We start from the raw sequence: 26,709 nt of genomic DNA on the forward strand, positions 1-26,709 counted from the left end.
CAGCAAACTGCAGCTCGTTGGCCCCTTGAGTGTGGCTCTTCCACAAAATACCACGTGTGGGTGTGCACGTACAGTGCAATTGAAACTTCGTAGGCCATGCGTAGAAGTCAGTTTCGGCTCTCAAAGAAATTTCTATTGTTGTACTGTGGCTATTTGACTCTGTTGACTGAGTTTGCCAACCACTGGGTTAGGTACACCCCTAGGCAATGCGACAGGGTACCAGTTTGATGGGGGAAAATGGAAGAGATAGAGGGACAGGTCTTAAAGGTCTGTGGGGTTGGGTGGTCAGCCAAAGTAGGTTTGGAGTGTGCTGGGGAAGGAAGAGGAAGATCCGATTGAAAAACAACTCGGCACAGTACATTCTCATTGCAAATGAGGATGGCATTAGCTGCGGATTGAATGGGCGGTTGTCTCATGAGTGAGTTTAGGACTGACATGTTCATGGCAGCAGCAGTGCTCCTGAAACTTTACTGATTCCAAATAGTAAGCAGCCATCAATGCCAAAGAACAAAAAAATCCTCTCCAACAAGAGGGCCTGGACCTGCAATGGGACTAAAGGAAACACCATTTAAAGAGGAGTAGAAAAGCCAGAAGTGTGCGGCCAGAAAACTGTGGGACTGTGGGAGTGTGGGAGTGTGGGATTGTGGGACTCTGGGTGTGTGGGAGTGTGGGAGTGTGTGATTGTGGGAGTGTGGGACTGTGGGAGTGTGGGACTGTGGGAGTGTGGGATTGTGTGATTGTGTGATTGTGGGATTATAGGACTGTGGGAGTGTGGGACTGTGGGACTGTGGGAGTGTGGGACTGTGGGAGTGTGGGAGTGTGGGAGTGTGGGAGTGTGTGATTGTGGGAGTGTGGGACTGTGGGACTGTGGGAGTGTGGGAGTGTGGGATTGTGTGATTGTGTGATTGTGGGATTATAGGACTGTGGGAGTGTGGGACTGTGGGAGTGTGGGACTGTGGGACTGTGGGAGTGTGGGACTGTGGGAGTGTGGGACTGTGGGAGTGTGGGATTATGGGACTGTGGGAGTGTGGGAGTGTGGGAGTGTGGGAGTGTGTGATTGTGGGATTGTGGGATTATGGGAGTGTGGGACTGTGGGAGTGTGGGATTATGGGAGTGTGGGAGTGTGGGACTGTGGGAGTGTGGGACTGTGGGACTGTGGGAGTGTGGGACTGTGGGAGTGTGGGAGTGTGGGATTATGGGACTGTGGGAGTGTGGGAGTGTGGGAGTGTGGGAGTGTGTGATTGTGGGATTGTGGGATTATGGGAGTGTGGGACTGTGGGAGTGTGGGATTATGGGAGTGTGGGAGTGTGGGACTGTGGGATTGTGGAGGACGCCTGGGTGCCTATGCCTGCATGTGAGCCTGTTACTGCCCCATGTATGTAGTCACTCCTATAATCCTCAGTCTCAAAGTATTTGGACCTAACTTTTGGCAGGAAATTATTTCTACTGAGGATTGCTGTTGCCTTGCAGTGAGGAAGATCAGAACTAAACATTTCTTTTCTTGCTTTGGTTTGAAGCAGAGGACAAGAGCCTCAAGAATGACCAGCTCTAGGAGGAGTACACACACACCTCCCAGGAACTGCAGTAAGCCTTCAATGAGACCATCAAGATCTTGGAAGAGCAGGGCCAGACTCAACAGCAGGGCCAGACTCAAGAGCAGCATAGCAAGGAGTCTCTGGAGTGCTTCCGGCGTGAGGGCAATGGAAAAGAGGTGCAGAGGATCCTGCTGAACTCAGAACGGCTCAAGTCACGCATTGCTGAGATCACAACAGCCACATGAATCTGGAACAGGAACTGCAGAAACAGGCCTTGGACAACCGGGAGGTCGATAAATACATGAACAGCCTGAAGCCAGTCCTCATGCAGCTGCACAAGATCCGAGACCAGTATCTGGTGTGGCTCACCCAGAAAAGTGCCCGGCAGAAGAAAATCAACAAATGGTTGGGAATCACACATGAGCCTGAAGACCAGTATGAACTGATGGAGGATGAGGATGACTGTCCCCACCATGAGGAATGCACCTGGTATGTGGGCAAGGTCAACCGCACGCAGGCTGAGGAAATGCTGAATGGCAAGCAGGATGGTACCTTTCTCATCCGTGAGAGCAGCCAGCGGGGCTGCTGTGTCTGCTCCGTGTTGGTGGCGGCAGTACCAAACACTGTGTCATCTACTGCTCGGCCACTGGCCTGGGTTTTGCAGAGCCCTACAACCTGCACAATCCTCTGAAGGAGCTGGTGCTGCATGACCAGCACACCTCCTCCCGAGTGCAACACAAGGATGTACTTACTGTCACACTGGCACCTCCTGTGCGGGCCCTGGGACACTGCTGCCCCCCCCCTCCCCTGACACACACACAAAATGCCCATTGACTCATACAGGACTCAGCAGAACTCCATCTTTCTGTCTGTCTCTCTTCTTTGTGAATCTTTCTCTGAATCAATCTCTCTCTTGCTTCCTCTGAGTTTTCCTCTTCCTGTCCCTCTTTCTATCCCCATTTCCATCCTCTCTGTCTCTGTTGGAGGATCATACCTCCTCCACCCCATGCCCCATGGGCACTGCCCACCCATGGCTCTGGCTGCCCCCATCAGTTCCTATAGTTCCTTCAAGCTCCCGCTGCCTGTACTTGCCATGTTTACAAAGGCCCCTGGGATGCTCAGCCCCAGCCTGGTGCTCTAATTTTTAAGCCATAGACCTGGGGTCAGGGCAGGAAGAAGGCAGGAAGGAACTCTCTGGGCCACTTCTAAGAACCTCAGCTGTGACATTTGGGGTAGACCCAACTTCCTCTCCAAACCCTGAAGTGAAACCTGCACCCTTTACCACCACATGGAGCTGCTGCCCAGAAGCCATCCTCCCCACAAAGCATGAATTTCGTGCACCAGGCCTCTAGTTTTATACATATAAAATATTATGCTAATGAAATAGGAATTTTAGGGGAATTATAGGCAGGGTTAGGGAATTTTTAGAATTGGTGTCCATGGAAAAACTCAGGGCTACAGATTGGGAGAAGGTACAATATAATACATCTCATAACACAAGGAAGTCAGGTGCAGGGAGTAGCAACAATTGCATTTACATAAGACAGGGGAGCTGGAAGTAGCCCAAAAGGTCAATAATTATAAAATAAAGAAGAAGGAAGAAAGCCAAAAAGAAAAAAAATACAATAAGGAAGGAGCGGGTGAGAACCCCACCTCCCATGTGAGGTTTGATCTCTGATCTCAGGAGATACTATATAACCAGTCTAAGATATCAAGGCACCAGGATCTGCAGCCTATACAAGCCATAGTGGAAAAAGAACTCAGTGGGACCCTTTCCCCCTCCCCATGCAGGAGTCCATTCTGTGGGACTCTTTCCCTCTCCCCGTGTGGGAGTCTGTACTTGTTCTTCAATAAATCTCCACCTTTGCTACACCACTTTCTGTCTGTGGATTCATTCTTCGATTCCGGCGGACAAAGAATCTGGGTTCCAGTCCAAAAATTCCATTTCACTAAGAAGTAAGACATAGGCTTGATCAAGAATATTAAGGGCTCCCTGTGCTAACGAGATAAAATAAATTAAATTTTTAAAAATAATAAAAGAAGATGTCAAGAGAATCCTTTGGAAATCATCTCTTTTGTTTGCTTGTTTTTATTTCCTTGTTGTTTGACCCTTCCCAAAAAAAACTGAGGGAAAGGGAAAGTCAAATGTGGTCTAATACACCGTCTTTACCAAACCCACCGTCGCCCATCTCTAAAGAGTATCTGAGACTTCCAAGCCACCCATGGCCCTCTGAGATAAGATCCCTGATTCATCTGTTATCCAAAGTGATTTGTTGACATTTTCTCCACTATTAACTGAAGGCTGAACCTGAGAGCAATTTAATGCTACTTTTCTGCTGTTCCCTCTAGGCTGGCTTTGACCTTGGGGTTGACCTGGTGCTGGTTCTTTGAGGTGATATGGCTATCAAATACCTGGTAACTGCAAGGTTGCCATAATGCTGTTTCCTTTTCTTTTCTTTTCTTTTTTTATAACATTTTTTGGTTATATTTTATTTGGCCTTGGAACTTTAAAGTTAGCAAGGAGACTATTGCACCTCATTGCTGACTCCAAAGGACTTCCATCCTCCATGGATTAAGAAGCATAGATAATATTAGTAGTGCCTTTGATGCCTCTGTAGGCATATTCATCTACATTTAAATACACGTTTTTATGTTTAGCCATTTATTCTAGCTGTGAAATATTTAAACGACTTATACATTAGCATACTAGCCCAGGCCTTAGGTCTGGAGGAAATTTATGTTGAACATTTTTTGATGCCATTATTCACACCATGTGTGAGGCTGAGTAAGACTTTCTCCTGAATCAGAATAATATCAGATTCAGACACCACTGGCTGCTCTGCAAGAAATTTTACTATTTTAATTTCATTTATTTTGCAATGTTTTTTGTTTTTGTTTTAAAGTTTAAGCCAATGAGTTCAGCATTGCACTTGTAAATATAAATGGTCGTAGTCAAAGAGAACCAGGCTAAAAATCTTGGCTCTGTCTTGTGCTAATGTTGTGTCCTTGAATAGACAACCTCGTTTAACCTGTTTCCTTGACTATAAAATAACTAATGCTGTGGAGATCAAATGAAGAAATAGAGAATGAAAATTAAATGAAGAAGTGAAGACAGAGGCTGCCATGTAACCGAGGCTCAGTGAAAGAAGGCTCTTCTGTTAATGAGTGTATTCAATGAATAGTGATGTGTGATAAAGCTTAACCTCTCAGGTCCCAGAGAGAACAGGAAATATGGAGCTATTGTTATACTGGATGAACCCTCCCCCAACCCCTACCCCCCCACACAAAACAAAACAAAACAAAACAAACAAACAAAAACACCCAGCACTGAAGCTCATCAATTCCACCTGCTTCATCCTACAAAGTGGTAAAGCACCAAGAGGTTAAGGAGTTTCAAGGAACTTATTTATCAAATGGAAATTCAAGACAAATTTCTTCAGCCTAAATTCTATTCTCCAGAACTTAACGCAAAATAGCAGGGAGCCAAAGGCAGAACACTTGATCGTAAAGGAACAAATTTCCATCTCCTGTGTACAGAGGAAAAGCGCATGGAGTTTTAAGAACAAGTTCATAAAAAAAGCTCCTCCTTCAAGTATTCTGCTCCCATGGAACACGGAGGCTTGCTCAGATCACAGAGTCATTGCCTTCTCTTGCATAAGGGACACCAATTGGATTAAATCTGTACACACTTCTCATGCTGGGCTTTTAAATTCAATCTTGCTCCAACTATAAGGCCTTTCCCATTTCCTCTAGTGTCTCCATCGCCAAGCCCTCTTTCCAGCTTTAATTCACTCTGTCTGTTCTGTTCCCATATCCTCACTAAACACTCAGCACAAGCTAAAGGTCCTACAAGCTTCTCTATTTCTTCTATAGGTCCTGATAGTCTATTATTGATATCTATAAATGTAAAGATGCCAATCTGTGATGATATTATCAACAAAAGGCAATATTATCACCTACAATAGCTATTCCCTCCAAGGGGTCAGATAGAGCAACTATCATGCCAGTGTCCAGACCCAGACTGCCTGGAATTGAATCTCTGCTCTTTTGCCACTTGTTAGCTCTGTAGCTTTGACAAGTTCTTTAACTTCTCTAAGGCTAAGTTGACCCATTTGCAAAATTGAGTTAATACTACTACTTACTTCATTGGATGGTTACAAAGATTAAGTGAGTTACTATATGCAAAACACTTAGAGCAGTGTCTGCCACATAATAAGCCCATGTTGATAAATATAGCTATTGTCATTACTTTAAAATTCTGTCCTTCCAAATTTCTTAAAATTAGATATATCTTTCTTTTCTGATATTATGTTAATAGAATCTGGAAGTAATTATTTAAATGAGAAATGACAAATTTGGGAACCTATCATATGTGTGCAGAGCGGTGGCAATTTTACCAGTTTAGACTTTGAAACATTAAGATAAAATATCCAAAATCCTTAAACTAACGTTTCTGGTCCTCTCTCATTTTGAACTTGCATAGCTCTTCAGTTTCATATGCCACTGGTCTGATTTTCAATTGCTCTGTAACAAATCACCCCAACAATTAATGGCTTGAAACAACAGCATGGATGTATGGGGCTAATAATTCTGTTAGGAGTCAGCCAAGTGATCCCAGCATTGGCAGGGGTCACTTGGTGGTGTGTAATCAGTGACTAGTCTGGTCTGCAGGGTCCAGGGTGGTTTTGCTCATGTGACTGGGGCCGTGTTGGATTTGCCTGAGACCCTCAGCCTCTCCATGTAGCCCCAGGACTGAGCTACCTGGTTTTTCCAGAGAAGTAATCAGGCATCTTCTTTGGTGGCTAGCTTCCCCTATCATGAGTATTCCAAAGGAGTTGCTAGTCTTTTAATACCTTATCCAGCAACCAGTGCAGGGTCACTTCCACTATGTTATATCCAATTACTCACAGAGATAAAGACTATGGAAAGGAATGGAGAGGAATATTTACTCCACCTCTCAGAGGAGGAGAGCCAATGTCTCTGTGGCCACCATTAGTCTGCCACACTTACCAAACTCAGCCGGGAGTGGTTCATGTACTAGTATAATGCTAAATTCTTATAATTGCTCACACTCCTTACTGTTCAAAGCCTCAATGCCTTTGTACCTCCTAGTTCTCTGTATATGAGCCTCATTTACCTTTCTTCTTCTGGCTCACTTTATCAAATTCCAGTTCAGACATCATCTACTGTTGCCTGACATTCCTACATAGCCTCTGATTGGATATCACACTGATTGAATGCCTATCTTATCTTTTTACAGATTTTATTGAAATCATCTTTTAATCTGTTTTTCTCACCAATATACGTATCACCTCTGTGGTAAGGAAAGAACCATATTGTTGTGGGTTATTATTTGTGTGTGTGCGTGTGTGTGTGTGTGTGTGTGTGTCTAACACAATGCACAGTATACTAATGTGTTCCATCTAATCTGCATGACTGTCATCACTTTTATTTTGTTAAATAGGCACCAAGATTAGTGTATAAAACAAGTTGACTTGAATTCAAATGACCAAAGCACTTCACCAGGAATATTTGGCTTCCAAACATTAATTTGTAAACTTTCAGTTTTTATAAGATAAAAATGTACAATATACAAAAATGAACTTGGTTTTAGATATCTTTACTCAATTACATTATACATTTTATTTTTCTTTTGAGAGTTGAATTGGCATAGATAGACTAGGAAATAATTTTTTAAACTTAGACAGTACCTGAAAGTCAATAAAAATGATGAAGAAGCTGTCTTGATTCTAACAGAGAAACAGAATTATATATGAACTTTCAAGTATAGAAAATTAATATATATCTGGCTGTAGATGTATCTGATCACAATCCAACAATTAAAATACAAGTAGGCTCCAAGGAATTTTCCATTCCTGTCTAGAGGCAACAAAAATAGCTTACCAAAGTGCTCTATTTGCAAAAATCTTCAGCTAATCTCCTCTTATACCTCCATCTTTTCATTTACTCTCTCATGTCTTTCTTACTGATAGTAGAAAATATCTTCAAAAATACATATGGCAAAAAAAATTATTGAGCGTTATTATATTGTAGGCACCATTTGAAATACCTCATACATTTTTACAATAACCCTACAAATTACCTATTGTTTATATTGATAGAATTCAAGCTTAGAGAGAATAAGTGACTTGTCCATTGTCACATTGTAAGTGGTAGAGACCAAGTCTCTGTATGTCTAATGACCCTGCTTTGAATCTCTTAACCTTACCTCATAAAGAATTCTGGCATTTAACCAAACCTAAATGGCTATTTTGAGAACATCAACGTTTCCTGTCACATTGCTGAGATAAAAGTCAATGGATTGGATGAAAAAAAAAATTATTCTCCATTAAGCTCTTTCCATTTTATTTGAACATTTCTCAGTGTGTCTTTAATTGCAAACATTTATGAATTATTTACCTATCATTTATTCATTCATAAATATCTAAATCCTCTAGGATCTTTTTTATTGGTTTGGTGTGCCCACACTATCAATCTTCTCCAGCAAGTGGTTTTGAGGATATTAGAGCTGCCTTCTCACCCCAAATGGTGGGGATTATATTGGATCCCTTCCAACCCCATTCTTGACAGACAGTAGCCAATGACTAGTACTGTGGGGGTATCTCCACCTTAAAATGGAATAAGCTTTAATGTATACTCTATACTCAAGAGGTCCCATCAGAATAAATTTCCTCTCATTTCTACTTCATGGTAGGTTTCCCATGAGAGCATTAGCATAAAAAACATTTATAGTTCCCAGCAAACAAAATTACAAGATCAAATGGATTCACTTGTGAGCTCTACAAGATATTTAAAGAAGAATTAATATGAGTCCCTCTCAAACTCTTCAAAAAAATTAGAAGAGGAGGAAACACTTCTAAACTAATTTTATGAGGTCAGCATTACCCTGATACCCAAGCCAGAAAAATAAATTACAAGAAAACAAAATTACAAGTAAATATTCCTGATGAACATACATGCTAATATTCTCAATAAAATATTGGCAAACCAAATTCAAAATACATTAAAAAAATGATACACTATAATCAACTAAGAATTTTCCCAGGATGAAAAGATGGCTCACCATTCACAGAGCAAGCAATGTGATGCCGCATTAACAATATGCAGAATAAAAATTATATGATTATTTCACTAGATAAAAAAATAAAAATATGACAAAATTCAATGTCCATTTATAAATAACAAATGTTGTAAAGGATGTATTGAAAGGAAACCCATGTATACTCTTGGAGGAAATAGGACACTAGGAAATAGGAAATAGGAGGAAATATTGTAGAAAACAGTATGGAGGTCCCTCACAAAACTGAACATAAAACTACCAAATGATTCTGCAATTCCACTTCTGGATATTTATCCAAAGGAAATGAAGACACTAACTTGAGAAGATTTCTATATCCCATGATTACTACAACACCGTCTATAATATGCAAATCAACTGAACAGCCAAACAGAATGACCATCCAGACCACCACATTATGAAACGCACTGGTGCCAGACCAGCCACGGCGGGTGCGGTACGATTGGTCAGGGGACCCTGCCATCACTCCACGATTGTCCCACAGAGGGAGGCCCAGGCTACCCTCTGCTGAGTGATCAACTTGGGAGCTCTGTGGAGCTGAGGAGCCAGGGGTGTGTGGCAGTGAATAGGGGCAGCACCAGTCCAAGGCTGGGAGTGGGGAGGATGGGAAGAGGGTGGGACCATGGGACCACAAAGCAGCTGGGGCTGGGAGGGCCCCGGCAACTAGGAATGCGAAGGCCTACCCTTGCACAAATTTCATGCACCAGGCCTCTGGTTTATAATAGCTACAACATGGAAAATACCTAAGTATTCATTGATGGATGAATGGATAAAGAAAATGTGGTATATACCTATACAGAGAAATATTATCCTATATAATAAAAGCCTAATATGCTAAGTGTCCAGCTGTCAGTTCAACCAATCAAAGCATAATATGCTAAGGCTGCTAAACCACTCACTATGATGTGCACTGACCACCAGGGAGCAGACACTCAGACTAGTAGGTTAGCTTGCTGCTGGGGTCTGGCTGATCAAGACTGAAGGAGACAGGCTGGACATGCCCTAGAGCCCTCCCCCAGTCCCTCCCTGGCTGGCCAACTTCCCACATCCCTCTCTGGCCCTGAATGTGCACCCATGGGGTCCTTTGGCCTGGCCTGCATTCTCTCACAATCCAAGACTCCTTAGGGGATGTTGGAGAGCCGGTTTGGGCTGGTTTTGGCTAGGCCTAGGGAATCCACTGGAGCACGAATTGGTTCAGCCATATAAAGAAAGAAATCCTGATATTTGCCACAACATGGATGAAACTTGAGGGCATTATGATAAAGTAAATAAGTCAGACAGAGAAAGACAAATAATGAATTATCTCACTGATATGTAGAGTCTAAAAGACAGACAAACAAAACACCAAAAACAAACAAACAAAACTCACAGATACACAAAACAAATGGTGGTTGCCAGAGGTGGGGAGTGGGGAGTTGGAGAAGTAACTGAAGGTAGTCAAAATATACAAACTTCTAGTTAAAAAGTGAATATATCCTGGGATATAATGCATAGCAAAGTAACTACAACTAATAATACTCTACTGCATATTTGGAAGTTGCTAAGAAGTAAATCTAAAAGTTCTCATTACACACAAAACAATATTTTTTAACTATGTGTGCTGATGTATGATAATTAGACTTATTGTGATGATCATTTTACAATATATACATATATCAAATCATTATCTTATACACCTGAAACTAATGTAATAAAAAATCACTTATATAATTCCCCCTCCTCGGGCTCCACTTCTAGGAAAATCAACCCAAGACAACATGAGTGAGTCATAACCCCTGATACAGTTTCTCTTTCTAAATTAGTTGGAGGTAAAGTTATGCTCTATTATCATCATCATGTTTCTGCTCTAATTCATGAATGTGTTTTTTGTAAGCTACTAAATAGAAGGTCCTACGTTACAGTGAATTTGTGGGTGACCAATACTATTTATAATTTCAATAAAATAATCTTGTCTAAATAAAAATTTCAGGAGTAACACAGATGATATGTGATTTAATTGACAATACAAGCACTACACAATATGATGGTGAACCTTAACCCACACTCCTGAATCCTGCAAGGGCTCTGTTTCCATCATCACAAAAGCGGCGTCACATAAGCATAAAACATATTCACCTGGGAGTAGAAATGAAGTAGGGAAAGTGGTAGGGACAAACACCTGACTCTAAATGACTTCCAAGCATAAGTCCTTGAACTTCGGGATTGTTGTGTGTTTTTTTCTCTCTCTCTTTCTGCACTTAAATTTCTCAATTTGCCATTTAAAAAACGCAACATCACAGAAAAGCAATTACTTTACTACAAAGTTTTGAACATGAAATATGACACATTCCTAATAATGGCTCTCAATGTCATAATAAATGTCTTAATGATGTCATTAGCAAAAGGGGAGTATAGTCTGACCTATCTCTAAAGTGTATCAATATAAACAATAAAGGAAAATTTCAATATATTATTGGTCAAGATTACAAATGGGTCATATCTTCCAGCCCTAAAAATATAGTACTCATACTCCCAATCACCCAACTCAAAACCCGGTAGTACATACCTAGGAAGCTATCAAGTTTTGTTGAAACTTCTCAAAAACGTTCTTGCTTTTCCTTTTTCCAGGCTTAACCTTTAGCCTCGCCTAAGACACAGAATACCTCATGTCTGAAATATTGTAATAACCAAATGAGTTTTTTAAAAATGCACTTTATTCCTATAATTCCTTTGACCTAACAGGTTTCTATGAGTCTATAGTACTCATAGAATAAATTCCAGATTCCTTGGGTTGGGATTTAAGGTACTTAATGATCTCATGACAATCTGCTCTTCCCACTTCATTCCCTATTAGCCTTGACACTACCCCACACTTTAGCCCACCTGTTCTTCTACTGTCCCTACACCTATTCTGAGCTTTTCCTGTTATGTCTTTGCTAACAATGAACAGAATGTCCTCTCTCCTTTGCCACCTCTCTAAAGCTTATCAAGCCTTCAGAGCCCAGATAAATGTAATTTCTTCCAGAGGACTTTCCTGATCATCCAGACAAAAAAACACTTCTTCTTCTCTAAACAATTCACTATGCAACTGTAAAGTTTATAGTCATGGTTATTTCTGTCTATGACTTTATCATATTTTCTTGAATTTATTGTTCTTAAGGGCAAAACATATATCTCTTGCAAACTTGTATCTTAGAGTACCTATCACACAGGATGGTTAATTTAAATTTGCCAAATAATTGCATACATGCAATATATTATTTTTATTTTTAGTAGCTTTAATCTATCAATGTCCAGATTGATATAATTTTAAAATATTAAATTTGAGCCGTTACAGTCTATGTACAAAATATGGATCTTGATTTATTAATTTGGTTATTACTGATACAATAATATACAAGGAATATAAAGTAAAAAAATGAATAATCAATCAGTGTTTGTTATATGCATAAATAAGTAATCAACTCTAAATTATGGTTTATCTGCTTCATGGATACCTAAAGGTCAAATATTATGCCATTCATTTCCACAGTAGTACTTAATTCCATTTTATTTTTTTTAATGTGAAAATAAAGCCTTGTTAAAAAAAAAAAAGCCTTAGAATGGAAAAAAATGGATTAAAACAGGGGAATACTATAATCTTAAAATCCAATGCCTCATAAAAAGTCGCCATTTAAATCCCCAGTTATGGAATATCAGCCTTTCAAGAGCTATCATGGAAATCAGAAAACATCATTGGATAAGAAATTTAGGATGAGTTCAAAGCCTGCCCTTCTTTTCAAACATTTTTGTTCTCCACAATAAACCTTCGGAGCCAGTTTTATCCTCCAGTACCAAATTTTAAATGTAACTAAGAACAGGCTGTAACATGATGTTGTCTGCAGACCCCACTGTCTTCTAAGCTGGCCACTCTCATTAGTGAGAGTGTGCATACTGATAAGGCCTAGGGGGCATTTATGTGACACCAAAGAGCTCTACATGACATTCCTCCAGCCAAGATTTTGGGTCTCTCTCCACTGCTTTCTCCTCTCTCTCTGTAGCATTTATTCACACTTGACTCTGTGTGTTAGAAAGTGCACACAAGTCACGGATCCAGACGTCCCAGGAACTTGAAGAGCTGATCTCATGCCTGTGTTGCAAGATGAAAAACAGAAGAATTCTGTTGAACCTATAAAAAGGATGACATTCTGCCTGGCCCTGAGCTGTTCTCTACAAAATTGAAGCTTTTGCAGCTTGGGTCTCTTTGATTTGTGAGCTAGAGACTATCCTATCTTGCCCATTACTGGATCATAAAAATTCTCTGCCTCTTCCCAGCTCATTTTATTTAAAAGGAAAACGAGAAACCGTTTATCTTACAAAATGTGTTTTCTTTCTTTTTCACTTTGCACATTTCTGGAATGGATTCTGTAAGGGTTTAGTGGAAACATGTAAATGGTCATTTGAAAAGGCCTTTGAGCTGGTGTCAAGTAAGATAATGTGGGTGAAGAGATTGGAGTAGGTGTCATGAGAACAGAGGATATTGTAGCACTATTTTTGCCTGAACACCTTGTTAAAGGCCAGAAACTTGTACTCATTGCTTATTTTCATCTATAAAAATAGTCCTATAGAGCCACATAGCACAACTAAGTTAAGATCTGGCTTAAACACAAAATACTAATTGGTTCAGGAGGGCAGGGGAAGGGCATGAAGGAGACTTCCTTGGAAATACCTGTGCATTCCTTTCTCCTCGGACAGCATGGAACCTATCTTAACATCTGAAGCTGTAGCCGATTTCCCAGCTGAACTATATCACCTTTAACTTAATCCTTCTCCACAGCTTAATCGTTCCCTGATTTAACAAACATGTGGTCAGTGCATTTTATATGTCAGTCAGAATTCTAGCTGCTGGGACTCAATAGCACATTCTTACCCCTTCTTCAAGAAGCTCTCAGTCTACTTATAAACAAAAGATTATGTAAAAGTGATAAGCATTACAGTATTTAAAATCTTATACTAGAAATATTCCCATTTTCTACAGATACTAGATAAACCTTCATTTCCATTGAAAAGTATATGTGTTTCATCAAAAGAAAAACATGGAGGGGTGAAGTGTTTTTTTTCTCTCAAACAGTTAATTTTTTAAAATGCTATTTCCATGGATTGTGTAATATATGTTATATTTGTGAGCTCTTAAAAATATTTTTATTGATTTCAGAGAGGAAGGAAGAGGGAGAGAATATAGAAACATCAATGATGAGAATCATTGATTGGCTGCCTCCTGCATGCCCCCCTCCCCCCCGCCACCACCACCACTCAGAATCAATCCACAACCAGACATGTGCCCTGACCTGGAATCAAATCATGACCTCTTGGTTCACAAGTCAGTCGAGCTCAACCAATAAGTCACGCTGGCCAAGCTATTGGTGAGCTTTTTTAAAAAAAGTTTCTATTTTATTGTGATTTCTTTTCTCATTTTTGAATAAATGTTTACTTCTACACATAAGTTGCATTCTTGTTTTTATTTTTATTTATCTTTTTATTTTAATATATTTTATTGATTTTGTACAGAGAGGAAGGGAGAGAGAGAGAGAGCTAGAAACATCGATGAGAGAGAGTCATTGATCAGCTGCCTCTTGCACACCCCCTACTGGAGATATGCCCGCAACCAAGGTACATGCCCTTGACCGGAATCGAACCCGGGTCCCTTCAGTCCCCAAGCCGACGCTCTATCCATTGAGCCAAACCGGTCTCGGCTGCATTCTTGTTTTTAAAGTCTTGTCTCAAAAAACTAGAAGTGTGGGACCCCACATAGCTTTGACCCAGCCCTGCCACCAGGATGCGCCTGAGATGGTGCACAAGGAAGCCACAACACTGGCCTGCCCAGGAGAGGGGTTTGATACCCGGTTGCCATTCCTGTGATGGTAGCTTTACTGGTTCTTTCATTGCCATCCTCTCTGGCTCCAGCAGAGGTATTTTCCAGCAGAATTGGGGAAAATCGCAACATCCTTGACAGTTCTATAAATTGTTTCAGAACCAAATTCTTTCTCAGGAGTGCCATTTTACAATTAGTTTTCATTTCACCCAAAATTTATTGTCTGACGTACATAGTAAGTTTTTTTTAAAAGAAAGTAAGTCTATTTGTCCATTGAAAGCATAGCCATTGGGAGGTAGAGATGGAAACAAATACTCTACGCACATTTTGAGAGTTCCTTTCTTCATTTTGAATTCCCTGCTGGAAGAGTTGGGGGGGAAGGGGGATGAGTGTGAAATGAACAGTGTTTCATAGTGGGAAACATTCACAACTGTTTAATGTCCTCTGTAGTAAGAAGTCCTTGACAGTGACCTCTCTCTTTTTCTCTCCCAAGGAATCTGGAGGACGTATGGGGGTCTCTCAGTGTTTGGAAAGAGAAACACAGCCATCCTTTTCATTGGCTCCAATAGCCTAAATGGGGTGAACAAACCCACTGCAGCTGAGTCAGAGGGGAGATGGCCATCTGTTAAAGATAAGCAGCCCGCTGTAGCTTTGACACTGAGCCAGCCCGAGATGGAGGACAAGCTTCAGGGAAGGGCTTTTGATCTCCAGGGAATCGCGCTGTGCTGATTGATAAGGGAAATGGAGGATTTGTGAGCAAGGCCGTGACCTTCCTCGGAAGCATTTCTTTCATTAAATATATGATTTAGGCTTGTCCACCTGTCAATAAATTCTTATTCAGGTACATGTTAGTATGGCCTCATATTTTTAATAGCTGTGTGTGATATTTGGGGCCTAAGGAATTTGGGGAGGGCCTGTAGAAGAAAAGCATCGGAGCACAAGAGGACTGCAGGGAAGACAGCTGGCTGCAGAGCCACGCTAGCTGCATTCAAACACTTCCTGTTTAGCTCCATGACCTCAGACAAGCTCCTGGACCTCTATAAGACTCAGTTTCCTGACCTGGAGACACTAAGTGAATGACATCTACCTCATCAGATTGCTGCTGAGGGTCAAATGAGGTGATCTCCATATAGATATGGACCCTCCTAAGAAAGTTAAACTCTGGCTCTGTTTCTGGGCAGCTGGCCAGAAGCAAGCAGCACACCTCTTCAAAATCTGAATCCCACCTGAAATACAGATGCAATATGAAGACCATGTATCATAGAAATGTATAATTCCAACTTACACAATCTTATTAACCAGTGTCACTCCAATAAATTTAATTTCAAAAAAAACAAAACAAAACACAAAGATATCTTTCCGGAGATCACCTCAGCTGACATCACTGCTGCTTGAAGAGACCTAATGTTCATCCCATTGGCCAATCCAAAATTGCAAGGGAAAGCAAAGCTGAGCCCGGCCAGTGTGGCTCAGCAGTTGAATGCCAACCCAGGAAGCAAGAGATAACTGGTTTAATTCTCTGTCAGGGCACATGCAGGGTTGGGAGCTCAATCCCCAGTGCGGGTGCATGCAAGGGCAGCCTATGGATGAGGTTCCTCTCTCATTGATGTTTCTATTCTCTATACATCTCCCTTCTTCTTTCTTTAAAAATACATATATACATACATACATACATACATATATACATATTTAAATATCTTTAAAGAAAAGAAAAGCTGATCTGACATGTCTTTAAATAATAATTCTGACTGCCACACCCACTAATCAAGGGCCAGCCCAACAGTGAATTCAGCTCCCCAATCATATGTCTCCCTCTGTAATTCTACCTTGCCCTCTACTGTGCCATTCCAACATTATAATCCAATTCTGCCTTATCCTGCCCAAAATTTTTATTTATTTATTTTAAAATATATTTTATTGATTTTTACAGAGAGGAAGGGAGAGGGATAGAGAGTTAGAAACATCTATCAGCTGCCTCCTGCACACCCCCTACTGGGAATGTGCCCACAACCAAGATACATGCCATTGGCTGGAATTGAATCTGGGACCCTTCAGTCCAGAGGCCGACTCTCAATCCACTGAGCTAAATCAGTTAGGGAATTTTAAGAGGGTAAGATAGGTGGCATTTCAGGGACTAAGCAGAGACCAGTTTAAAGAACAGAAGAAGGCAGTAGATATGTGAAATATACTGTCTTCATAAACTGGTAGAGATATTTTATTTGATATGTTCCAAATATATGAAATAAGAGCAATTACATTTATCCTCCCACATGGGGTACTTAAGGTCTTTATTTAGTGCTTTAAAAAGACGAGTTCCTTCAAACAAAAAGTGTTTGGTAAGTTGAAAGGTTCAATCTTTCTTTAAAGAAAATGTCAGGTCAATTATTAAATCCTTTTTAACTAAGTCAAAGAATTACTTTATAAAATTTTTTAAGCAAAATGCATTTTTTCTGACACCAGGGTCTACATCTTTCCTTTAATATTTATTTTACTATTCTGAAAAGAATTAAAATCTGCATAACATAAAAAAACAATTATATTTAGGAAAAGGAAGCACTATCTTAAAATTTTACTAGTACATGTTTCTCTAACATACTCAAGTTTTTCATAAACATTTGAGCATATAAACAGAATCAAATTAAAAGAAATCCAATTTTTAAAATATATTTTATTGATTTTTTTTTTAACAGAGAGGAAGAGAGAGGGATAGAGAGTTAAAAACATCGATGAGAGAGAATCATCGATCAGCTGCCTCTTGCACACCCCCCTCTGGAGATGTGCCCACAACCAAGGTACATTCCCTTGACCGGAATCAAACCTGGGATCTTTCAGTCCGCAGGCCCATGCTCTATCCACTGAACCAAACCGGTTTCAGCAGAAATTCAATTTAATTAATAAAATAATTTAATTTATCTCTTTGGAGGACCTCCATTTTCCCTTTATTCTAAACTAAACGAAAGTATTTTTCTAATAAATATAAATTTACATATTAGCAGATTTCAAAATATGAAATTTATTTGACTTTTAATATGTGAATAGGGCTTACCAGTGCTTACATTAAGTTTACTAAGTGTCTACTTCCATGTTATAGTGTTCTTCTATGCTTCAGGTATATCAATTTTCTTTAAACAGGCAAGGATCTAAATTGTCACTTCAAAGGCAAAATTTCCACAATCAGCTATCTCTAGCATTGAAGGCATTTATATCCCAAAGATTTGCTGTTTCTGTTTGACAAGTCTAAGCATCAACAATGTTTAGATTTATGTTACCCAGCAGAGTTCTACAGAGAGCCTGCATTTTATAAAAAGACTAAAAGTAAAGTACAAAGAACATTAACCACTGTGGGAAAGGACAGCTTTTTAAATAGCAGAACTGTTAGCTGAAACACTTTGGATAGAAGTGTTTGGGTAGAAAATAACATTTTACCAAGAGGCTGTGATATTTTGTGCTAATATTTCACACCCAGGGTGTTGTTTTCTTCATGCTGAGGATGCAATCAGTTGGAAAATAGACAACACAAACTCACACACTTTGTTTTTTAATCTTAAGGCTAATTTGCTACATGGTGATTAATGCTTTAATCAAGATTCTTAGGTTTGAAAATTAATCATTTCATCAACTGCATATGGAATATATATGGATGAAAAAATGCTATAAATCAAAAGGAGAAACATTGGAACACTGAGACATTCTGAACTTATTAATTTTTTGAAGAATTCTCTGTCCACCTTCCCCTTGGAGTCTTTCCTGGGGAAGCTCCAATATACTATTTATTAACTTCATTGCTCTGAGTAAATGTTTAACCTCTCTAGTCTTTTGTCTTCATTGCTTAGAAACAATTATTAGAATTTATGAGTAACATTCACTCACAGAGGGTCACAGACACAGGGAGGTGAATTCACTGGAGCCATTACTGCCATGGACCCCCACATCACCTGAAGAATCAAAGGGAGGGACACTGAATCCAGTGTAATCTTGCAATCAAGTTCCACCAAGAGGTGATGGAGAGGTGAAGGAGGCAACAGATGTGTGTGTGTGTTGTGTGTGTGTTGTGTGTGAGTGTGTGTTTTCTGATCTGATGTGCACTTAATTCTTTTATATGAACAGAATTCTCAGAGCAAGGAGAGAAGTTAAATAGGTTGAGATGAAAGTCATCAATACAGATGGAGCTTGGGGCCAATAGAATATCAGAATTTCTGCGGGAAAAGCACCGCACAGAAGACTTACAGACATGCACCAAAATAGGGCAGCTGCAGCGAAGTAAGCCAGCAGTGCGGGGACAAGCTGAGCTGGCCAGAACATCTCATTTCTATATAATGCTGAAGCTGCCCGGTGGTTTACCTGTGCCCTAGAGGAGAATACAAGTGCTTAGGGTGGCTGATACTGCCCTCTAGTGGACACATCCATGGAGAGCTGAGGGTGTGTGTGTGTGTGTGTGTGTGTGTGTGTGTGTGTGTGTGTTGGCAGTGGGGGGAGTGTAGAGGAGGGAGGAGAAGCAGGGGGAGGAGGTTGAAGGGATTTGGGGTAAGGACCTTTATTTATTTTTTTATTTTAAATTTTTTAAAATATATTTTATTGATTTTGTACAGAGAGGAAGGGAGAGAGATAGAGAGTAAGAAACATCTATGAGAGAGAGTCATCCATCAGCTGCCTCTTGCACACCCCCTACGGGGGATATGCCCGCAACCAAGGTACATGCCCTTGACCGGACTCCAACCCGGAACCCTTCGGTCCCCAAGCCGATGCTCTATTCATTGAGCCAAACAGGTCTCGGCTGGGGTAAGGACCTTTAGCCAAGGATTTCAGGTTAGAGAGTTTCCCTCAGATACATGCAGTATAAGACAAAGGCAGCTCATTCACAAGGACAACCAGTGCTTTGCTGAGAAACAACAGCCCTGGATTGACAAGATCTAGACTGAAGTATTAGTTGTCAGCAGGGAACAAGAATTCAAATGAATGTGCTAGAACCTCATGCATAGATCCTAAGCCCCCTCCTTTCTAACTGCCTCCTAGCCACATGATGCTTCCTGCCTGCCCCTAGGGCTCCAGAAGGGCTGGGAAGGAGACTGGAAAGTCTACATACATTTGTCTGGAGGAGTTTAAAGGTTTGAATTAAAATGAGATAAATTTTCCAAATGGGAATTCATGTAACTTCCCCTTTGAACCATTCTCATTTTCTAGATATAACTAGATTTTACAAAGAAGGGCACATCTGCAATAAAAAAAAATGGAGGGGCTATTTTAGTTTTGCACTTCTAGATGCAATACCTAAAATTAACATAACCCTGTTATACTTCTCTTCCAGTGTGGTGAGAGCAGTGAAGTGAAATGCATTAACAATTAAGTAAAACTTTTGAAGTGTCTGGCACAATGTCTGTGACTTACAAGCCATCCAAATGAGATAAAAAGAAAAAAGGTAGCTTCTGTTATTATGAGGTGGTTACATACACAGCTCTCAGACCTCCTTGCTGAGACCTCCTTGCACCTGGTAAGAACCGCTCCCCTCCCCACCCATACACATACCTGCACTCTGATCATAGTTCTCAAGTTGCAGTGCTGCCACATGCATTTATATGGATGACATGGCGAAATGATCTGCACCATGTCATCCATATAAAGAAAACACAGAAAGAAAACATCTAATTTTAAAACTATGTGAGTTACTGATGTTGAACTATCAGTATGAGAAAGTTGGTAAACTCTCAGAAGGAAGCCCCCAGGGTCAGAAAGGCCACCCTGAGCAGCCCACCAAGTTCCCATCAGCATGACCTTCAGCACCTCTCTAGCTGCAGGAGGGGGCTTGGGAAGCCGCCCCTCACTGAACCAGCACTCACTGGTACTGATGCACGTGTATGCACCACAGACAACTGTAATCTTTACATCGCAAAAACTGCAATTTTGGTAATATACCTCTCTCTCCATATGGAAAACAAAAGATATTATACTGTAAGTGTCTGTATGTGTATATGACGGAAAGAGGGAGGGAGATAGAAAAGAAGAGAGGGAGAGAGAGATTGATTTAAGGAATTGGTGAGCGCACACACACACACACACACACACACATTATATTGGTCTGTTTTGCCCAGAGAAACCCAATTACTATGCCTACTAAATTGGAAACTATTGGTAAAGCCCAGAAATCTGTGTTTTGACACCACTTCTAGGAAATTCTGATGCTGCTAAAGTTTCAGCTCTCCTGTCCTACAGCATCTTTATCACAGCTCACTGACAACTTAATGCAGGAAGTTTGAAATTATACTGTAGATTTGCCTCTTATCAGTTTATCTAAGATGAAACTGTGTTTCCAAGAATTCCGCCCCTGCACAGTTCCCAGGTAATGTGAACCACAGACAACGCTGTGAGATTTGGAAGGTGGAAGTCAAGCAGCAGTTCTTAGCTTTGTCTGAAGTCTGGAGTGGGGCTTTAACTCCCACAACTCGTAGCTTTTCTGCTGGATCGGCTGCTTGGCATGAGCAGCAGCAAGAGCCATAGAAAGTGCTTCTCTTCTGGATCCTCCATCTTGGTTTTCAACATCTGGGTTGTGAAGAAGGGGCTGGTTTTCTCACAGATCATTCCCATCATTGAAACGGGAGACATGGCGGAGCTGAGAGCCTGAAGTGGAGGCCAGGTAAGACTCAGGGCTGTCTGCTCATCCTCAGGTTCCAGGTGGTCCTTGTTTGCTGCACTTCACATCCTTCCTTTAGCAGGTGTAGCCATACCACCCTCACCAAGACTGTCTATCAGCTCCCACAGTTGTGCAAAGTCCAATCCTATAATAAATCTCCTAGAATATCTCTCTGCTGGTCTGATGAAATCTGACAGATGCATAAATAGAATCAGTAACCACTGTGGTGAATATTTTATTAAAAATAAAATCATAAAGGTGAGACCACTGAATGTTTTTTACTTTGAATAAATACACTCCTTAATAGTCCTGTCTAATGCACTATTAAAAAAGAACTCTTTCCTGCCAGTATGCCGTTTGTGCCCTTGGAAGGCACAAAGCATGCAGTGATCGGGTCTCCTGGAAGCACCCTCTTCCCTAAGTCACATTATTTTCCAAAGTTCCTTCTAGTCTCTTACCATCTGGTCCTCATTGGTTTTTGTTTTATTCTCATTTGTGCCGCACTGTATTTGTATTAAAGCATTATACTGAGATAACAGAGAAGACCCCAAATACAAAGAGACTTACACATTAATGATTCTAGAACTGGTTTACATCCATCTTCAATAAAAATTCTAAAGGACCTTGATTTTTAAATGTCAGTGGACCTTTTGCATTTCACCTAAAATGGAGATGTGTTAATTTTTTTTATTTCTAATGTATTATGTAACTCAGTGTTTTTCAACCTTTTTTGGGCAAAGGCACACTTGTTTCATGAAAAAAATCATGAGGCACACCACCATTAGAAAATGTTAAAAAATTTAACTCTGTGCCTATATTGACTATATATAAAGTAATTCTCTTGAATAGGAATCAAATAAACACAAAGAAAGTATTTTATAATTACTTTATTATGAAATATTAAGTAAACGAAATAGTGAAAAATTATAAAATTCTTGTCTTGTCTGCACCTACGGCACACCAGGCAACATCTTGCGGCACACTAGTGTGCCGCGGAACAGCGGTTGAAAAACGCTGATGTAACTTATCATCTGAGAAATTAGTGAATGCCTCCTGTTCTCTTTAAAAGAAAGCACCTGCCATTTTCCTTGAACCATTAGAAATCATCAGACTAAAAAGAGGTTTTATATTATTTCACTTATATGTGAAATCTAAAGAACAAAATTAACAAATAAAACAGATTTACAGACACAGAGAACAGACAGATGGTTGCCAGTAGGGAGGGTGTTGGAGGACTGAGTGAAATGGGTGAAGGGATTCAGAAGTACAGATCAGCAGTTACAACAGAGTCCTGGGGATGCGAAGTTCAGCATAGGAAATACAGTCAGTAATGTTGTAATAACTACATTACATTAGAGGTAGGTTGCCAGGTGGGTCCTTGTAATCTCAAGGGGATCACTTTGTAAAGTGAATGATGGTCACACCACTATGCTGCACACTTAAAACTAATGTATAATAATAAAAGCATAATATGATAATTAGACTGGACATCCTCTCAGATGACCATCTGAACAAAGCTGGATCCTGGGTGCCAGAGGGAAGCCAGGGCCTGCAGCTGGGGGAAAGAAAGGCCTACTCTCTCATTAATTCCATGTATCAGGCCTCTGGTACAAAATAATACCAAATGTAAACTGTGACTAAAAAGTATAAATTTTTTAAAAATTAAAATGATGTTTTACCTATTTAACATGAGCAAGTCAACTGTAGTAAGATTCATTGACAATATTTAGTCAGTATACGGTGTCTGTGAATAACTGCCTGGTGCCACTCTTCCATAATTCTCATAAACTCTGCATCGTTTACATTTTATACCAGTTACTGGCAGTATTGGTAGATGACTTCTTCTAGTACATCCTGTTCTGAAATACCATTGATCTATAAGTCACAGTAGAGTGTACTATATTATAGTATAGTACAGTATAATAATATAAATCAACTTTTTTCACCACATTATTAAGAGAATCTATTTCAGTTACTCAGGAATGAATTAAACTCCTTAATTGTGACCCATCCAGTTTTTAATGCTTAATGTAATCAAATCAGATTACTGTTTGATAATATAGGATAGAAAATAAAAAGGAGATTTAAGGAAAAAGTATATTCATTCCAAATAAAAACAAAAAGTATGTATTTTAGTTACATTAATAACCTCATTGCTATTCTTGTATGAAAATTAGTCTCTGAAGCAGGCAGAATAATCTTGGTAAATAATAAATGTTGTACCGACTCATAGACCTAAATTTGAGTTTTTAATCTCTTAATAAAAATGTTCATGATTTTTAAAATCAATGTAACCCTAGCTGGTGTGGCTCAGTTAGTTGAGGATTGACCCATGAACCTAGAGGTCACCAGTTTGATTCCAGATCAGGGCACAGGCTCAATCCCTGTGGGGGGACATGCAGAAGACACCGGATCAATGTCTCTCTCTCTCATCCATAGCTCTCTCTCCCCCTCTTCCTTGCTCTCTCTAAAAATCAGCAAAAACATATTTTAAAATATTGAAAAATTGAAAAAAAATCAATGTAGTTTTCCTTACAATTTGTTTAAATCTAAAAACCCATAAAGTCTGTATCCAGCCTTTCCTACACTTGTCATTTTGATAGTGATTCATTCATAGTGCACATGTCTGCGTGTACATTTACATAGTAATCCTGCTAGGGAATGTGTTCAGCCATCATTATAATTCCTTTCAACAACTTAATTTATTTAGGACCGAACTTAATATCTTGCAGAACCCTGGTTTGTGGGCTCACATAAATGAATTACAGATTCTGATTAGTTTACTTTTGTCCCCATAAGGTTCATTCCTTTCATTTCACAAACGGCTTCTGGTTTTATACTGTACAGAGAAATATAGAAACAAATATATGCAGAAAGCCATCTTTAAATCCCCAGTTAAATAAGGAGGAAAGAAGTGGTGTGTCAAGGTCTAGATAGTCATTATGCAGTGCTTAATAACCCCAAGGACATGTCCTTCTCAAAGAATACAAATTACTGTGGGTAAGAACAACTTAGGTAGACTAATTGCTTAAACAAACAACATTTCACATTCTAACCATAGAAATGTTTTGTCGCAGTGAGAGGAAATATTACAAAAAATACTATACAAAATATTTTTATCTTTGTATTTTTACTAGAAAGTACTAATTTATTAAAAAATAGGTAGGCTGACTGAGCTCTCTGCTAATTTTTACATTACTACCTATGCGTCTTGAACTATGCTATAGATCAGATCGGAGGAACTCAGAGAAATAGAGGAAATAATTACCTTACACAACAAAACTTGAAGCAAAAACTTCTTAATTGTCTTGGAATTTCACCTAAAGCATCAAAACTGAGGGCAATGAATGACAGATAGTTTTACTTTCTAGACATAGTCTTGAAAGACTTACTAAGGGGTAGGCAAGCTGTTCCATCAGCCTGACTCCTTCCTTCATTTGATATTAGACAAGGCTAGAGATCCACTGAGGGAATCCTCTTTGATGGGACTGGTGACATTTAAGACTGCCTTCTTTTTCCCTGACCTCCCCAAGTGGGCCATGGAGAGAACACAGAATCCTAAAGAAGACAGATTGGAGTCTTAGGCCCCAGCAGAATACATGTAGAGACATTTGTCAGTGTGCCCTTTGTTGCCACAGGAGCACAGTGAAAGGATGTTTCTGAGAAAGTTTCAGTGATGTCTTCTGTAAAGTTCCTCTCTCCAAGAGAAGTCTCAAAGCAAGAGGCTGCCCATGCAATGTAGAGCTTGCACCAGCAGGGTGAATAGGGAGGGAACGAGTGAGAGGGGGCCGTAGTGTTGGAAGAGGGAAGGGTAACTGAGTTCTCCCTTGCACCAACCTATCCAGATTCCAATGGTATTGAAAAGGCTGCCCGCTGGGCGAGGCAACACTGTCATCAAGAAATGAGATGCTGCACAGGAAGGGAGGAGGACAGCGTTTGCCTAAGAACAACTAACAAATGGCAAGCAGGAATCAGCGTGCTGTTTCTGATACAAAGAGGGAGGAGAAAGTCTAATACTAGTCATATCCATCTTCCTCTAATCATTGCTTCCCATGACCCTGACCATGACCTGGGGGAGGCTAGCACCAACCTAGGAATGGGAGATGAGGAAGACCACAAATATACACATCAGCACTAATGAAATCAGACCCAATTCCCTTTTTCTTTCACTGGCCCTCTATCTCAACCAGGCAAGTATGGAAAGGATGGAGGGAAAGATGCAAATTGGGTCTGAAGTGGAAGCTTATATAAGGTGGCCCAGATGTTCTAGAACTAGGCTGAGGGACAGAAGCTGTACTGTGTACCTGAAGAGCCCCCTATTTGGATGGAAAAAAGGTCACTGCACTGGGTGCTAGTAATAGGAAAAAAGAAAACAAGGAGGTTTCTGATTTTGCTCTACCATGTTCAGCCATACAAAAATCAATCACACTTACATATAGCAAAACTTCAGCAGTGCTCAGGGAGAGGCTGTTTCACAGAAAATAGCTGGCCTTTAACCCATTAGAAGAATCTAGAAATACACAACGAAATTTGACCATTTCCCTGCACCATATTTGAGTGGTGTGTACATGAACACAAACACAACTTTTTGATAAGGAACGAAATTTTTTGTAGAAAAATACTGGTTTGATTATGGGAGCTGGCTCCACCATTTTCTCACTTTCCAAAGGTTTGTGTCTTATTTGTGAACGTTGAGCTAAATTTTGTGGAAATCAGCATTTTACCTTCTGTTTATGTTGTGACTCACAATACATAGTACTAACATTTTTGAGAATATAAGCAATGAGATTGTACTGGAAGAGGAAGATGAGAAAAGAAGTCTGAGGAGCCTAGTATAGACCTTAGATTTTCCTGATTAAAAAATGTTGTAGATTAATTGTTGATAGAGAAAATGTGAAGTTATAGAATATAAGAAGACAATTGGCTCATAAAATAATGCATTTATTCATTCTTTCATTCAAAATCATACTGAGATGAGCCAGTCTATTTTAAAGAAACCTTTTCTAAAAATGACTCATTTCCATCTAACAAAACTAGACCAAACATATCTCTAATGCCATGCTTTCTGGCCTTTGTAAACAGTAATTTTCACTACTGCTCTCCCCTCCACCTCTGTCTGACAAATGGTCCAAATTTAATACCAAGTTTAGTGTCTTCTCTAGGAAAATGAAGTCAGCCAATTATCAAGATTCTATTGTACCTCTTCCTGCTTTGGAATCATCAAACCCTTTAGTATTTTCTGACTGCTTATCTTAATCCATCCTGATTACCAACTGAGAACAATTCTCTATATCTCCTTAGAAAACTCACTCCTTTTGAATGTGCCCATTCCTTATACTGCTCTGCTTATATTAAAATACTATAGGCCTGAGAAACAGAATTAAAACATACAGAGAACAGCAAAGAGGAGTTGATTAAGCAAAGAACATACTAGTACATGCATATATGCATAACCCATGGACATAGGCAGTAGTGTGAAGACCTGAGTGGTGGTGGTGATCACAGTGGAGGGGATCAAAGGGTACATCTGTAATACTTCAACATATGATTTTCTGAAATAGAAATCAATCTCATATGTTGATCCACCTCAAATCTAAATTATAAGTTGGGAGTAAAATCG

General features: G+C 39.9%; 1 pseudogene; it reads left to right on the top strand.

Moving 5' to 3' along the window:
* Nucleotides 1–206: 206 nt before the first annotated feature.
* Nucleotides 207–2,369, top strand: LOC118716723 (annotated as a pseudogene).
* Nucleotides 2,370–26,709: the final 24,340 nt, after the last annotated feature.

Source organism: Pipistrellus kuhlii, unplaced genomic scaffold (genome assembly GCF_014108245.1).
Source record: "Pipistrellus kuhlii isolate mPipKuh1 unplaced genomic scaffold, mPipKuh1.p scaffold_m20_p_12, whole genome shotgun sequence".
NCBI lineage: Eukaryota > Metazoa > Chordata > Mammalia > Chiroptera > Vespertilionidae > Pipistrellus > Pipistrellus kuhlii.